Source organism: Bos grunniens, chromosome 27, assembly GCF_055505025.1.
Source record: "Bos grunniens cultivar Pamir isolate PY7600 chromosome 27, Bosgru_T2T1.0, whole genome shotgun sequence".
In the NCBI taxonomy this organism is placed as follows: Eukaryota; Metazoa; Chordata; class Mammalia; order Artiodactyla; family Bovidae; genus Bos; species Bos grunniens.
In genome coordinates, this window is record NC_141191.1 from 29,150,723 (window position 1) to 29,166,438 (window position 15,716).

At 39.0% G+C, this 15,716-nt stretch overlaps 1 long non-coding RNA gene across 4 annotated transcripts in view; it reads left to right on the plus strand.

Annotated features, from left to right (window-relative positions):
* The window catches only part of LOC147343714 (uncharacterized), a 231,492-nt gene extending 217,636 nt beyond the window's left edge, over window positions 1-13,856 (plus strand). For all 4 annotated transcript variants that reach the window (XR_015156457.1, XR_015156455.1, XR_015156456.1 and 1 more), the window contains exons 4-5: window positions 11,825-11,924; window positions 12,948-13,856. This is a non-coding gene — a long non-coding RNA (uncharacterized LOC147343714). The remainder of the gene's footprint in view (window positions 1-11,824; window positions 11,925-12,947) is intronic.
* Window positions 13,857-15,716: the final 1,860 nt, after the last annotated feature.

The following is a 15,716-nucleotide window of genomic DNA, read 5'->3' on the forward strand; positions in this document are numbered from 1 at the left end:
CTGTGGCTTATCATCCTGTTTATTTATTTTCTTTATGAGCAGAAGCTTTTAGTTTTGACAAAGTGTTCTTTATCAACTTTTTTTCCTTTAGGAGTCCTACTTTCTCTGAACTCAGGAGTTTCCTCCCTTGTACTAATTTGTACTTATGGAGTATCCTTTTTGAACCTTTGGCATTTTCTTCTCCAGTACTCTTCTACAACTCGAGCCACTTTAATATCCCCAGATTCTCAGTTCCATCTCTACACACGCTGTCCACCAGGCTCTGCTTGGGTTCCTCTTCTCTGTTCTGTGGCCTGGAAATTCCCTTCCCTCAAGGCAGTATATCTGGGACAATCAAATGGATTACCTGATTTACTTTTTATCTCTCTAAAATCACCGTCTTTTATTGCTTGATGTCGAGTATCTTGAAAACCATTGTTCCATATATTTTTGTCATTTGTTATTGTTATTTCAAGTCGGAGGTCGAAGGGTGAATTTGGTCCCCTCTTACTAGAAGTAGAAGCAGTTCCCTTATTCTTCTATTTTTGGATATTTTTAATCAAGATATAGTTGGCATGTAACATAGTTTCAAGTGTACAACACAATGATTTGTTATTTGCATATATTGCAATCTTTTAAATTTTGGGACATCACTTCTTGGTCTCTGGGTTTAGTTTAGATATGTTTATTTTCTCTCTCACTAGAGGTCTGCTTCTGCTGCTACTAAGTCGCTGCAGTCGTGTCCGACTCTGTGCGACCCCATAGAAGGCAGCCCACCAGGCTCCACCATCTCTGGGATTCCCCAGGCAAGAATATTGGAGTGGGTTGCCATTTCCTTCTCCAATGCATAAAGTGAAAAGTCAAAGTGAAGTCACTCAGTCGTGTCCAACTCTTAGTGACCTCATGGACAGCAGCCTACCAGGCTCCTCCGTCCATGGGATTTTCCAGGTGAGAGTACTAGAGTGGGGTGCCATTGGTACTCTATTTAGTTCACTTTTTGTTAAACATGAGTGAATGAATGAATACATAAATTAAAGTTATGATCTAAAGGAGATGAATGCAATGAACGTGGAAATCTTGAAGCTTCCTATAATCAACTATCTAGTTGTCTTTATTTATAATTTTTCTGTGTTTGTTATCAGTAGATCTTTTCTAAAGATCTGGAAGCTTTTTACTGATCATTGTTCACTGTTTCTACTGATATGGGAAGGGTTCTTTTTTCCTCAGCAGAAGAGAAGGTGGAACATTTTAACCTTTTTTTGGAGTGTCAAGGGAATTTTGTTTACACTGTAAAGTCAATGAAAATATTGAAGCTTTTCACTTCTGGAAAATATTAAACATGTAAAATTGAAATTTTAAAATTTATTCCTGGGTAGTTTTGTTTTTTCAGTAGTCATGTATGGATGTGAGAGTGGGACTATAAAGAAAGCTGAGCGCTGAAGAATTAATGCTTTTGAACTGTGGCACTGGAGAAGATTCTTGAGAGTCCCTTGGTCTGCAAGGAGATCAAACCAGTAAATCCTAAAGGAAATCAGTCCTGAATATTCATTGGAAGGACTGATGCTCAAGCTGAAACTCCAATACTTTGGCCACCTGATGTGAAGAACTGACTCATTTGAAAAGACCCAGATGCTGGGAAAGATTGAAGGTGGGAGGAGAAGGGGATGACAGAGGATGAGATGGTTGGATGGCATCACCGACTCAATGGACATGAGTCTGAGTAAGCTCTGGGAGTTGCTGATGGACAGGGAGGCCTGGTGTGCTGCAGTACACGGGGTTGCAAAAATTTGGATACGACTGAGCGACTGAACTGAACTGAGTTTGGTAACAAATATGAGAATTATATAATTTAAATCTAAACTCTTGGTATTTCTTTCTTTCTTTGGCAGTTTCAAAAGAGCTGTACCTTCTGTTAACTATACAAATCCTTTTTGAGAATTACTAAATCAATAATGTTCACAAGTTATCCAATTTCTCATTACTCTTAGTTGTCAGTATAAGAAATCCCATTTGATTTATCATGTTATAATATCTGAAACTCCGATAGTTCAGTTCTGACCAATTTTTATTTTATTTAAAAATATTGGAATAAAGTAAAATTTCAAACAATATACAATTCTCCCTTTCAGTTTATATATCTGTCTGTGTCTAACTTTTGGAAAATTTATAGCTGCGTGTTATAGTCACTGTTTGGAACTTTTTTCAATAGCAAAAAAAATATATCTTTTTTGAAGATCTGTCTTTGTTAACTTTTACATTTTGAACTCTTTTAAATAGCACAAAATATTACTTTATTTGCATGTATTATAATTAATAGGACTTCTCTGGTGGCTCAGACAGTAAGGAATCTGCCTGTAATACAAGAGAGCAGGGTTCAATCTCTGGGTGGGGAAGATCCCCTGGAGAAGGAAATGGCAACCCACTCCAGTATTCTTGCGTGGAGAATCCCATGGACACAGAAGCCTGGAGGGCTACAGTCCATGGGGTCACAAAGAGTCTTATAACCAGTGCTCTGTCGAAATTTTAAGTAGAATTTGTTGTTCAACTAAAAGTGTTAGTAAGAACTACACTTATTTTATAGTTGATATTTAACATCTGTGAACTCTTTTGGGTTTGTGTTGTATTTACTGAATTTTCTGGAATTTTTGGACCATTTCAATTGGCACATTTAGGTCAAAATTTTTGGCCAAGACAAAGTGTGGAGGTTTTAAAATGTCCACAAAAGCAGCCTCTGCAGCAGCTTCTCTTGGCAGAGCACAGCCCAGACCCAAGCCAATAGAGGCCAGGAGGTGTCAGCATCCTTTCTGTAGATGTTTCAGAGGAACGCTGTAACTCACATTTGGAATGTGCAATTCAGTAGTCTGGCATAAACGAATACCACAAATAGTGATCATATATTACACACATTTTTGGATTCATATTTGCCCACGTTTGTGAATTTCAGGTGTTTTGAAAATTGGTATCCAGCCTGTGAAATGAGGCATAATGTTTTCAAAGCAGGGTTTAGGATTACTAAGAAATTTATGATACTGTTTTGCAATGAGCTTGATCAAAGAAACTTTTTGGAAAAAAATAGAAAGGAAGAAAGAGAGAAGAAAGGGAAAAAAATAGAGATGAAAGGAAAAATAATACAAATGTGCCACACATTTAATAATTTTTCTCCTAAGAGCTAAAGGTGCTTCCTTAGATATTATCAGGTTATATGTCATTACAACCGTGGAAGAAAGATTAAGGAAGGAATCACAGACATCTCTGGGCTCCCCATTCTACTCCAGGAGGAAGGAAGGCTTGACTAATATTTGCTGCTCATATTTCTTAGGAAGGTCACTTATCATCTACTGTTTCCCTTAATCTTCAGAACAACAGTGTGAGGTGGTATGAATTGGACCTGAGATTCAATGATGCTGAAGTCTGAACAAGGCCAAATAAACTATCAATAAAGTCGTGGTTTGAACCTAAATCTAGCTTGTGCCAAATCCTGTGCTTATTTCTACAGAATGAAAGCTTTTCCCACATAGGATACTTTGTGTGTGTGTGTGTGTGTGTCTCTGTCATTTGCATTGTTTCCATGTAATCTTTGTTTTTCTGTTGAGGTTATTGATGGAAATGAGGAGAATGTAACAAGTTTAAAAAAATTTTTATTTTACTCTTAAATTCAAACAATAAAATCCCATTTAAGAAATGTAATTTAAAATGTCCAGTTTTTAAATGTAAGTTTCCAGGTGTCTATTTCTTTGAATCTCCTTAAAATTAAGCCCTGGCATTAAAAATTCTTAAAATTAGACAATTACCTTTTCTTATTATGTGGAAGGATTCTCTCCTCTTCCCAAAAGCAAACACATCTTAGCCATCATTTTTCCTTAATAAAATCTCTTCTCGGACAGCCACTTATGAGTCTCACTTGAAGCAACCTTTCTCAATGCCTGCAACACAAATGCATAATACTGACATTGTTTTCCTGGCTTATTTAAGTAAATAACCGGTTGTTCCACGGTCCACTCGTTCATTAAAAACTGACTTGTCAATAGAAAACTCTGACACTTTAGAGCTCTTTTCATCTTCTTAATGTAAGTCAGATATTAATATGTCCTCATTGTTGTTGTTTAGTCATTAAGTCGTGTCGGACTCTTTGAGACTGCATGAACTGTAGCCTACCAGGTTCCTCCGTCCATGGGATTTCCCAGGCAAGAATACTGGAGTGGGTTGTCATTTCTTTCTCCAGGGAATCTTCCTACCCAGGGATCGAACCTATATCTCTTACTGTGTTGGCAGGCAGATTCTTTACAACTGAGCTACCTGCGAAGCCCAATATGTCCTTGCAAAGCTCCATTAAGAGACAGCTGTGTCATGGACAAGAGCATGGACTTTGGAATGAATGCTGGGGTTGGAATCCAAGCTCTGCCCCTTCCCAGTGGTGTGAAACTGAGATGATTCCTCAATCTCTCTGTAAGTGGTAACCTCATCTGGAAAATGGCAATTAACTAGCCTGTCCCTTTTCTGGTTGTTGTGAGGATTAAATGAGCTGATACAAGTAGAGCAATTAGAATACTGTACGGGACACCCTTATTATTTAAGGTTGGCAATAAGCTTTAAAACCAAACTCCAGTAAAAAATTTATCCCATGGTATTTAATAGTTTTACCATTAGAAAGGACACTAAGAAGCAATTTAGTTTAATAGTTAACAGAAAAAAAATCATGCTAAAGTCATCTCTGTTTAATGCTGTAGTATGTAGATTTAAATCATACTTGATGTTGTGGCATCGTCCCAATTGTTGTAGGAAATTGTTTAATTAAAACATTTTTCCTCAGGCAGTATAAAAAGACATGAATAATAAAATACTGAAAGTATAAGTATATAGGTATCATTACCATAGCATCTATTTTATTATTTATAATTTTACTAATACTAAGCATTTTTTAAAACCAAATTTCTAAGATAATTATATGTAATAATAATTTATCTTCATTGCCAATTTCTGTCTCATAGATTTCCCTTTTCTGTGCGTTTCTTGTAGATGGAAACATGCAATATATGGTCTTTCTGACATGGCTCTTTTGACTTAGCATGGTATTTTTGAGGCTCATCCATGTTATAGCAATAACAGCACTTCATCCCCCTTTATAACTGAATAACACACTCTCTTGTATGAATAGATTCCAATTGGTTTGGCCATTCACTAGTTGATGAACATTGGGTTCTTTCTACTTTTATTTAATAAAAATAATGCTGCCATGAGTATTCGTTTGCAAGTCTTTATGGAAACATATATTTTCAATTCTCTTGGGTAAATTCCTAGGGGTACAATTGCAGGGCTGTAACTTTTGTCACATGATCTACAGAACAAGATTTTGGGAAAAAAATAATTAGGGCCTCATAATGCTCTCAATCGGAGAAGAATCTCATAATTGGAGAAGGCACTGGCACCCCACTCCAGTACTCTTGCCTGGAAAATCCCATGGATGGAGGAGTCTAGTAGGCTGCAGTCCATGGGGTCGCTAAGAGTTGTGTCACTTTCCCTTTTCCCTTTCATGCATTGGAGAAGGAAATGGCAACCCACTCCAGTGTTCTTGCCTGGAGAATCCCAGGGACGGGGGAGCCTGGTGGGCTGCCATCTATGGGGTCGCACAGAGTCGAACATGACTGAAGCAACTTAGCAGCAGCAGCAATGCTGTTCATGGGCTTGGGACAATAAAGGACAGAAATGGTATGGACCTAACAGAAGCAGAAGATATAAAGAAGAGGTGGCAAGAATACACAGAAGAACTGTACAAAAAAGATCTTCATGACCCAGATAATCACAATGGTGTGATCACTCACCTAGAGCCAGACATCCTGGAATGTGAAGTCAAGTGGGCCTTAGGAAGCATCACTATGAACAAAACTAGTGGAGGTGATGGAATTCCAGTTGAGCTATTTCAAATCCTAAAAGATGATGCTGTGAAAGTGCTGCACTCGATATGCCAGCAAATTTGGAAAACTCAGCAGTGGCCACAGGACTGGAAAAGATCAGTTTTCATTCCAATCCCAAAGAAAGACAATGCCAAAGAATGCTCAAACTACCGCACAATTGCACTCATCTCACATGCTAGTAAAGTAATGCTCAAAATTCTCCAAGCCAGGTTTCAGCAATATGTGAACCGTGAACTTCCAGATGTTCAAGCTGGATTTAGAAAAGGCAGAGGAATCAGAGATCAAATTGCCAACATCCGCTGGATCATGGAAAAAGCAAGAGAGTTTCAGGAAAGCATCTATTTCTGCTTTATTGACTATGCCAAAGCCTTTGACTGTATGGATTACAATGAACTGTGGAAAACTCTGAAAGAGATGGGAATACCAGATCACCTGACCTGCCTCTTGAGAAACCTGTATGCAGGTCAGGAAGCAACAGTTAGAACTGGACATGGAACAACAGACTGGTTCCAGATAGGAAAAGGAGTACGTCAAGGCTGTATATTGTCACCCTGCTTATTTAACTTATATGCAGAGTACATCATGAGAAACACTGGACTGGAAGAAACACAAGCTGGAATTAAGATTGCCAGGAGAAATCTCAATAACCTCAGATATGCAGATGACACCACCCTTAGGGCAGAAAGTGAAGAAGAACTAAAGAGCCTCTTGATGAAAGTGAAAGAGGAGAGTGAAAAAGTTGGCTTAAAACTCAACATTCAGAAAACTACGATCATGGCATCCGGTCTCATCACTTCATGACAAATAGATGGGGAAATAGTGGAAACAGTGTCAGACTTAATTTTTCTTGGCTCCAAAATCACTGCAGATGGTGACTGCAGCCATGAAATTAAAAGACGCTTACTCCTTGGAAGGAAAGTTATGACCAACCTAGATAGCATATTAAAAAGCAGAGACATGACTTTGTTAACAAAGGTCTGTCTAGTCAAGGCTATGATTTTTCCAGTAGTCATGTATGGGTGTGAGAATTGGACTATAAAGATAGCTGAGCACAGAAGAATTGATGCTTTTGAACTGTGGTGTTGGAGAAGACTCTTGAGAGTCCCTTGGACTGCAAGGAGATCCAACCAGTCCATTCTAAAGGAGGTCAGTCCTGGGTGTTTCATTGGAAGGACCTATGTTGAAGCTGAAACTCCAATACTTTGGCCACCTGATGGGAAGAGCTGATTCATTTGAAAAACCCTGATGCTAGGAAAGACTGAAGGCAGGAGGAGAAGGGGATGACAGAGGATGAGATGGTTGGATGGTATCACCATTGGTATCACTCAATGGACATGAGTTTTGGGTAAACTCTGGGAGTTAGTGATAGAAAGGGAGGTCTGGCATGCTGCAGTTCATGGGGTTGGAAAGAATCGGACATGACTGAGCGACTGAACTGACTGACTGACTAATGCTCTTCATGAATAATATTTATTAAAACTCTATTTATTCAATTTGTGCATTTAAACAAAAACAGTGATGATGGATGGCTTATTTTATATAAAAAGGAATATTGCAAATATAAAAGAAAAGCATACCTTGAAATTGAGGGGACATTCGTGCATGCGTGTTAAGTCACTTCAGTCATGCCGGACTCTGTGACCCTATGAACTATAGCCCGCCAGGCTGCTGTGTCCATGGAATTTTCCAGGCAAGAATACTGGAGTTGGTTGTCATGCCCTCCTCCAGGGGATCTTCCTTACCCAGGTACTGATCCTAGGTCTCTTTTGTCTCCTGCATTAGCAGGTTGGTTCTTTACTACTAGTGCAACCTGGGGAGCCCCAAATTTAAGGGACATATATTATCAACTCTCCTCCATTGCTGTATAAAGTACAGCTCTAGGTATTGAAGACTTTAATATCTCCCAACATTGTTTACTTCCAGGAATACTTGAACCCCTGTTAAATGAAACTAAGTCTTTAAAATTCAAATTTATGCATATAATTATCATACACCTTAAGGAAGTAAAAATTAGAAGTCATTTTATATACTTAATTATAAAACATTTCTCAAGGGCAGAAACATAAAACTAATCAGTGTATATTGACATACAAATAGACAATTTGTAGCAAATAAAGTAAGAAACTATGCTCAGGAAACATCCATTGCTTCTATTATAATGAACTGCAAGAATTTTAGCGTTTTAATTGGCCAGGTGAAGAGTTCATTTATCTGAATAAGGAGAATCAGGATCATAATTGGGTTTTCAGAAAAAGAACCCTACCATTACAGGCTTTATCACATTACTAAATTTCACTAGGAATTAAGTTCAAAATGCCCAGAATGGTTTTCAACTCATAAGCTACGTGTATGACTTTTCTTATCACTTTAACATTTATTTCCTTATTTGTGGAATTCTAGGACAAAATCTTTTAGTGAAGATTAGAAGTACAATTTTCAGAATAAATATAAAAAGAATGTAGACATGTATTTCTCTTGCCATCCTCCTAAATGGAAATTGATTAAAAATGGTACATGAAGGACTGGCAAAAATTAATGAATCATAGATGCCCCATGGGTCCCAGGGAAGGTATTTAAGATTGTTGGTGTACATTCCTGAATGCTTTAGTTTGGTTTTATGGGGGGCAGTCATATTATCCCTGGGCCCTACTTCTACATACCATTATCAAACAGAGAATGACGAGCAGCTGAAGCTGGGGGTGCAACTCAGTGTGGTGTTTCTTATGTTCTAAACTTCAGGTATGAAAGGCTGGGCTATTCACAGACCAAATGTAAGTAGGTCACGATTCTTTATAATAGGAAGCTTTTTAACAAAGCTCAAAATTTTTTTTTTTTTGATGTTCAGATGTTACATATACATTTTTCAGTGGTAGGAAGCTTTAAAAACATTACACATACGCATGATGAATTACATGAATATCTAAACTAGGACACAACATTGGGAGAATTTATAAGTCAACTTCTGCATGGGAAAACTAACCAGCAAAACTGGGTAGCTACTGCTTTTTGAGTAATTACCATATGCTAAGCACTGTTCTGAGAAGGCAATGGCAACCCACTCCAGTACTCTTGCCTGGAAAATCCCATGGATGGAGGAGCCTGGTAGGCTGCAGTCCATGTGGGTCGTGAAGAGTCGGACACAACTGAGTGACTTCACTTTCGCTTTTCACTTTTATGCACTGGAGAAGGAAATGGCAACCCACTCCAGTGTTCTTGCCTGGAGAATCCCAGGGACGGGGGAGCCTGGTGGGCTGCTGTCTATGGGGTTGCACAGAGTCAGACACGACTGAAGCGACTTAGCAGCAGCAGCAGCAGCAGCAAGCACTGTTCTAATTGCTTTATAATTATCACATTTAACCTTCATAACTTTATGCATGCTAAGTCGCTGCAGTCGTGTTTGACTCTTTGCGACCCCATGGACTGCAGCCTACCAGGATCCTCCATCCATGGGATTTTCCAGGCAAGAGTACTGGAGTGGGTTGCCATTGCCTTCTTCTATAACTTTATGAAGTAGGTATAATTATGATCATCATATTTATTAGGTGAGGAAAAAGAGCCACAGAAAGTTAGGTTAATGGCTTGTTTACCTAATTGCAACATCACACAGATAGGAATTGATGAAGTTAAGCTTTGATCTAAGGTACTCTGGCTCCTGAGCCCAAGTTCAGAACCAACATGCCATATCATCCTCTGTAGTAATTATGTAGGGAATTCTCTGGCAGTCCAGTGATTAAGAATCTGTGCATCCACTGCACGGGGATGGGTTCAATTCCTGGTCACAGAACTAAGATTCCGCAAGCTGTGCTGTGCAGTCCTTCTCACAAAATAGAAAAAAATTATGCAGACACATATTCATATGAAGTAAGATATACCCTGGAGAAGGAAATGACAACCCACTCGAGTATTCTCGCCTGGAGAATCCCAGGGACGGGGAAGCCTAGTGGGCTGCCGTCTATGGGGTCGCACAGAGTCGGACACGACTGAAGCGACTTAGCAGCAGCAGCAGCAGCAGCAGCAGCAGCAGCAGCAGCAAGATATACCCAGCTGATGGTTGCCTTGTTTTTTAAACTATGTATTGCAATAAAATCTTTAAGATTTGTTCATTTTTACTGAAAATTTATAATCATTTAAAAAAAACTAATGAAATTTAATACTGTCAATAACTATTTCAAGAAGAAACTATTTTGTAATTCTTCTGAAAACAGAAAGCATGCTTCTGTATAAAATATCCTCTTAATTGAAAATGTTTTCTATGGTCATGATGACTATCCTTACTTTCAGTCATTATGTTTCAGTGACTGTTGTTGGTGAATGTGCCTGGTTGAGAGTCAAGGAAAGTTTTGAGATGCTCTCCCTCTTAGGAGTCCACACAGCATTTGAACAAGCCTATCCCATCAATGCCAAGACTGAATCACCTAATCATTCATAAGATAAAGTATAGTCCGAGCCTCCCTGGTGGCTCAGGCAGTATAGAATCTGCCTGCAATGCAGGAGACTTGGGTTTGATCCCTGGGCGGGGAAGATCCCCTGGAGAAGAGAATGGCTACTCACTCTGGTATTCTTTTCTGGAGAATTCCAGAGACAGAGGAGCCTGATGGGCTATGGTATAGTCAGGGAAATATCTTACTATATTTAGACAGTTGGCCTTTTCAAACCTTGTTTTAAATTAAATATTTTGATATTGATGTCAAGGTATTTTAACGCCAACATTTATTTTGATAGAAGCAGCATTTAATGAGTGAAAAAGCATACATATCTGAGAGACATATAACCAAGATGAAGTGGAAGACTCACAGTTGACACCATGGATATTCAGAACTGTGTCTTAGCTAGATGGAAGGTATAGAACTTTGGAGGGAATTATGTAGCAAACTTTGCTTTAATATGTCCAAGTTAATTCCAAGATTGCTGGGGGGAAATTTATAAATTATTTCAGTAAACAAATTATTTTTGAACACCCTCAAGCTGGAGAAAAAAGCAACTGTTTACCTGCAAATAATTGATAGGCTAATTTTGGATAATTCTTCTCTAGGCATTAAACCAAATCTCCTATGCACCACTATTATGGTAGTTCTTTGATTAGTTTGAATTGTCTCAGTCACTTGCAACTTTTTCAAAGACTATATTTCGCTGAAAATAGCTCATAATTTAACATTTCCACTCTTTCTGGCTATTCTTTCCTTGGTTACTCCCAGGAGTTACTTCTCTCGTTAACCTATATTAACACTTTAAAGGGTGCATATTTTCTATTCCTATCTGTAATTCTGTGAAAATAAAGCAGTTGTTTAATGGTTAGTAATATGAGTGCAAAAGTATTAATATATCCCCACTGAAATATTAACATAATTTAATGTACATTCAATAAAATTAAAGTAGCCAATAAGGAATAGGATTCTTACTTACATTTTGAACTGATGGTTACAAAGGGCTCTGTTACATGTTTTGTAAACACAAACTCCACAATGATTTAAACGGTTTTAAAATTCTGTAGACAATATAAGCTACTCAATTTTAAGTTTTTATTCTTAAAATCCTACTTTTTTGGTTCAGTTCAGTTCAGTCGCTCAGTCATGTCCGACTCTTTGCAACTCCAAGAACTGCAGCACGCCAGGCCTCCCTATCCATCACCAACTCCTGGAGTCCACCCAAGGTGAAAAATAAGAACTGAATATTTGCGTCCCCTCCTAAATTCCTATTTTGAAGCCCTAATACCAGTGTCATGATATTTGGAGATGGATCCTTTAGACAGTATTCGGTTGGCCAAAAAGTTTGTATGGGTTTTTCCACATTACAGAAAAATCTGAACAAACTCTGGCCAAACCAATAATTACGTTGTGAGGGTAAAGCCCTCATGGTGGGATTAAAACTTTTTTAGAAGAGACATCAAAGAGTTTGTTTTTTATATTTTTTTCTCTCTTTCTCCACCATGTAAGGGTCCAAGGAGAAAATGGATGTCTGCAAACCAGGAAGAAGGCTCTCCCTAGAACCCAGCCATGCTGGCACCCTGATCTTTGACTTCTGGCCTCCAGAACTGTAAGCAATGAATTTCTGCTTAAGTCACCCAGTCTGTAGTATTTGTTGTAGCAGCCTGAGCAGACCAAGATAATCCATAAAGAAGGAAACATAATAATCTCATTTGTCCTGAATTCTATATAACATTAGCTATTGACCTATATTAACATGTAGTGAAGATATATAAGCAGAATGTACAATGCACAAGATATGTTTATACCAAGGAAAATAGGTAATAATGTTTATCTTAAATAACATAGATGAGCTTTCCTGGTAGCTCAGACAGTAAAGGATCCACCTACAATGCAGGAGTCCCAGGTTCAATCCCTGGGTTGGGAAGATACCCTGGAGAAGGGAATGGATACTCCTTCTAGTATTCGTGCCTGAAGGGGAAAATGGTGGGCTACAGTCCATGAGATGGTAAGAGTCAGACATGACTGAGCAACTAACATTTAAATTACACAGATGTATTTAGACTCTTTTGGTTTTATAATTTGGCCTGTTTTGTTACCACACCTGTGAACTTCTTGTGTGTTTCAAGTTTTACAGCATGTAAATATGGACAACTGCTAATGGGATAGAGCTGAAATTGTGAGAAATACTCAATTACGGTAAAAGAATAAGTAACATCACAAGTAATATTTTGGCTCTCTTTAAATTTTAGTGGAATTAGATGCCATGTAAGCTAAGATGCACAAGAGAGAGAGGATGGGTTATAAAGTAAATCTTAGATTTTCCTCATCATTTCTTAGAAATCAAAATCAATTTAAGACATCAGTTTTCAATAGTATTCTCATGTATAAGTAGAACACAGTGATATGTAATATCTGGTGCAATAGAGATCCATGACTTCTAGCCTCCTGAGACATCTATCTTCATGAAAGAGATGAAGAACATCAGCTCATGAGTTATGTAATCTTGAGACAATTTCCCATTTCTACTTACAAGTACGAATAACTGTCATAATACACATCAACTATCATTTGTTATATACAAATATGTGGTTCTTTTTTTTGACATTTTTCTGGATCTAAATAACTACAGGTGACATTTCTGAGAAATGGAGTGTCCTGAATTCAATAGAGAAAGTAGAAGAGTCTATGTCTCCATTAACTTCTGAGAAGTTTCATCATCTGAGTTTTCTCCAGCCTGCCTGATGACCTTTATTTTCCCTGAACTCACATGGACTGTGACAGTCATTTGGCAACTAATTGTGCATGGAGTTAATATGTAGTCCGTGTATGTTTCAGGACGCATGTGGAGCTAAACAGGGAGATACTGTTGTTCTGGTTCCCTGGGAAACATACTCAGAGATGAGATTTACATGAAGGAAATTTATTTGGGAATGCTTTGGGGGAAGAGTGGAAGTAAGGAAAGGAGAAAAAGGCAAAGGGAAAACTTGAACATCAATGCAGAGGCAGCTAGTCCTTCAGAGAAGGGCCGAAGTTGGGGAAGCAGCCCTCTGCCTGAGGGAGCTTTCCACGGCGTTCAGGGAGTCAGCCCACCAGCAGTCAGTGCTTCTGACAACTGATGAGACCAGAGCCTTGGTCCTGAAGCAGGCTACCTGGGAGCTACACTCCAGCATTCATTGCAGGAAGTAACAGAATGCATAGATGAGTGGCATAGCATTGAGAATTAGCTGGGCTGGTTTGAAACTGGTTTCTACCACACTAGACATCAGATATGTCTCCTTGAACAAACTACTTAACTTCTCTGCTCCTACTCATTGGGGATAAGAACTCTGCAGGCATCTCATGGGGTTATTGTGGAAATGGATGGATGAGTTAACACACATGAAGCATACAGTGGTTCCTGGAATATTGTGAGCCCTTTGCAATTGTCAGCTATTATTATGAGACGTTGCTATAAAACAATGAAACTATTTTTAAAACTAACTTACCCGTATGAATATTTGTTCCTGTATAGGTCAGAGGGGGCTATTAATAAATAAACTCCAACATCTCTAGTTGCTTAAAATAACAAGGATTTATTTCTTGGCCACGCTACATCATAGGTTGGCTCTAGGACCCAAGCTGACAGAGGAGCCATTAGCTGGATCATTGCCAGTGTGGCAGAAAAAAAAGATAGTATTTTAAATGCTGACTCTTAAAACTTCCACCTGGAAGTGATCCATGTCTATTCCACTCATATTTCACTGGTAAAAATTAAACATGTGAGTACACATAACTCTAAAAGGTGGGAAGGGAGGTATAACCCCACACTTGTCTGGAAGGAAAACCTGAATGACTTCATAACAGCACTAATGACCATCAACAGTTTAATTTTTAAAATTACATGGCACTAGATACACTTATTAATGATAAGACAACTTTTCTTGAACACTTACTGCGTGCCAGGTACTATGATAAACAGCAGTACTATGAAATAGACTCCTATTAATATCCCGGTATTATACATTAAAAAAGTACTGAGCCTTTTTTAGTGTCAGCCCTAAAAACTTAGAGAAACACAATAAACAGCATGAATCTAGTTGGTGGCTAATGTGAACTCAAACTCAGGTCTGTCTGACTGCAAAGCCCACGTTTATAACTAACACTCTATGTCCTCATAAGAAGAACAGTGACAGCAGCATAGCTCACAATATCTTCAAAACACATGCTCTATTTTTTTAAAGGAATTGCTGTTAGAAGCTATTATGTAGAGGGTCCTAACTCCCAAAGTGTATGAAGTCTCAAACACTGTGGGAGATTTTTGCACGCTCCCATGATGGTATTCCCTGTTGGCTCAGCTGGTAAAGAATCTGCCTGCAATGTGGGAGACCTGGGTTTGATCCCTGGATTGAGAAGATCTCCTGGAGAAGGCAAAGGCTACCCACTCCAGTATTCTGGCCAGCAGAATTCCATCGACTGTATAGTCCATGCTGTCGCAAAGAGTCAGACATGACCGAGCCACTTTCACTTTCATGATGGTATTGAATGGGTAAACAAGTCAAGTGCCCCTCTTCCTTTGGTTACCTTGATCAGTATGATGGGGACTCTGCCTTCTTTCCCACAAGATGTGCAAGGGTCATCTTCCTTCCAGACCTGGAGATCATGCACATAACTTCTGTTCACATTCCACTGACCAGAAACTCATCACGGGCTGCTCCTGACTATAAGGAAGGCTGGGGAGGGGAGTCATCCATGTGCCGAGTGAGCCTTACTCAGGATATGTTGACTATGCTTTATATTTTCACGGGATTGAAGGGACCTAGTGTTAATCACTCAGTCATGTCCAACTCTTAGAGACCCTATGGAATGTAGCCTACCAGGCTCCTTTGTCTATGGGATTCTCCAAATAAGATTACTGGAGTAGGTAGCCATTCCCTTCTCCAGGGGATATTCCTGACCCAGGGATCAAATCTGGGTCTGCTGCATTGCAGGCATATTCTTTACTGTCTGAGCCAGCAGGAATGAGACTTAAAATGGAACAAATATAGTAGAGGTTAGCAGGGCATGATCTCAAATCTGCCCCCTTGGTTGGTTTGCATTCCTCCCTTTTCAGTCCTCTGAGCAGTGTCTTATTTGGATTTACACCACTCTTTAACATTTAGCGTCCTGTGTTTAACATGCATTATAGTTTGCCTTTGTGCTAATAGCAAGGTTATAGTTGGCCTTCTTTATCTCTCCTTTAATTGCTGTGTGAGATGGTGTAATCAATTCATAGCATTAATGCAGGATGATACAGAGGACATTCTGGTAATAAACATACACAAAGCAGTAATGGGACCGGGAGGAGGGTTTTATATGCCACTGGGCCAGCAATGTGGGCTGCAGGGGCCCACCACACCGCCAGATGGCTCTGGTCTGGGAG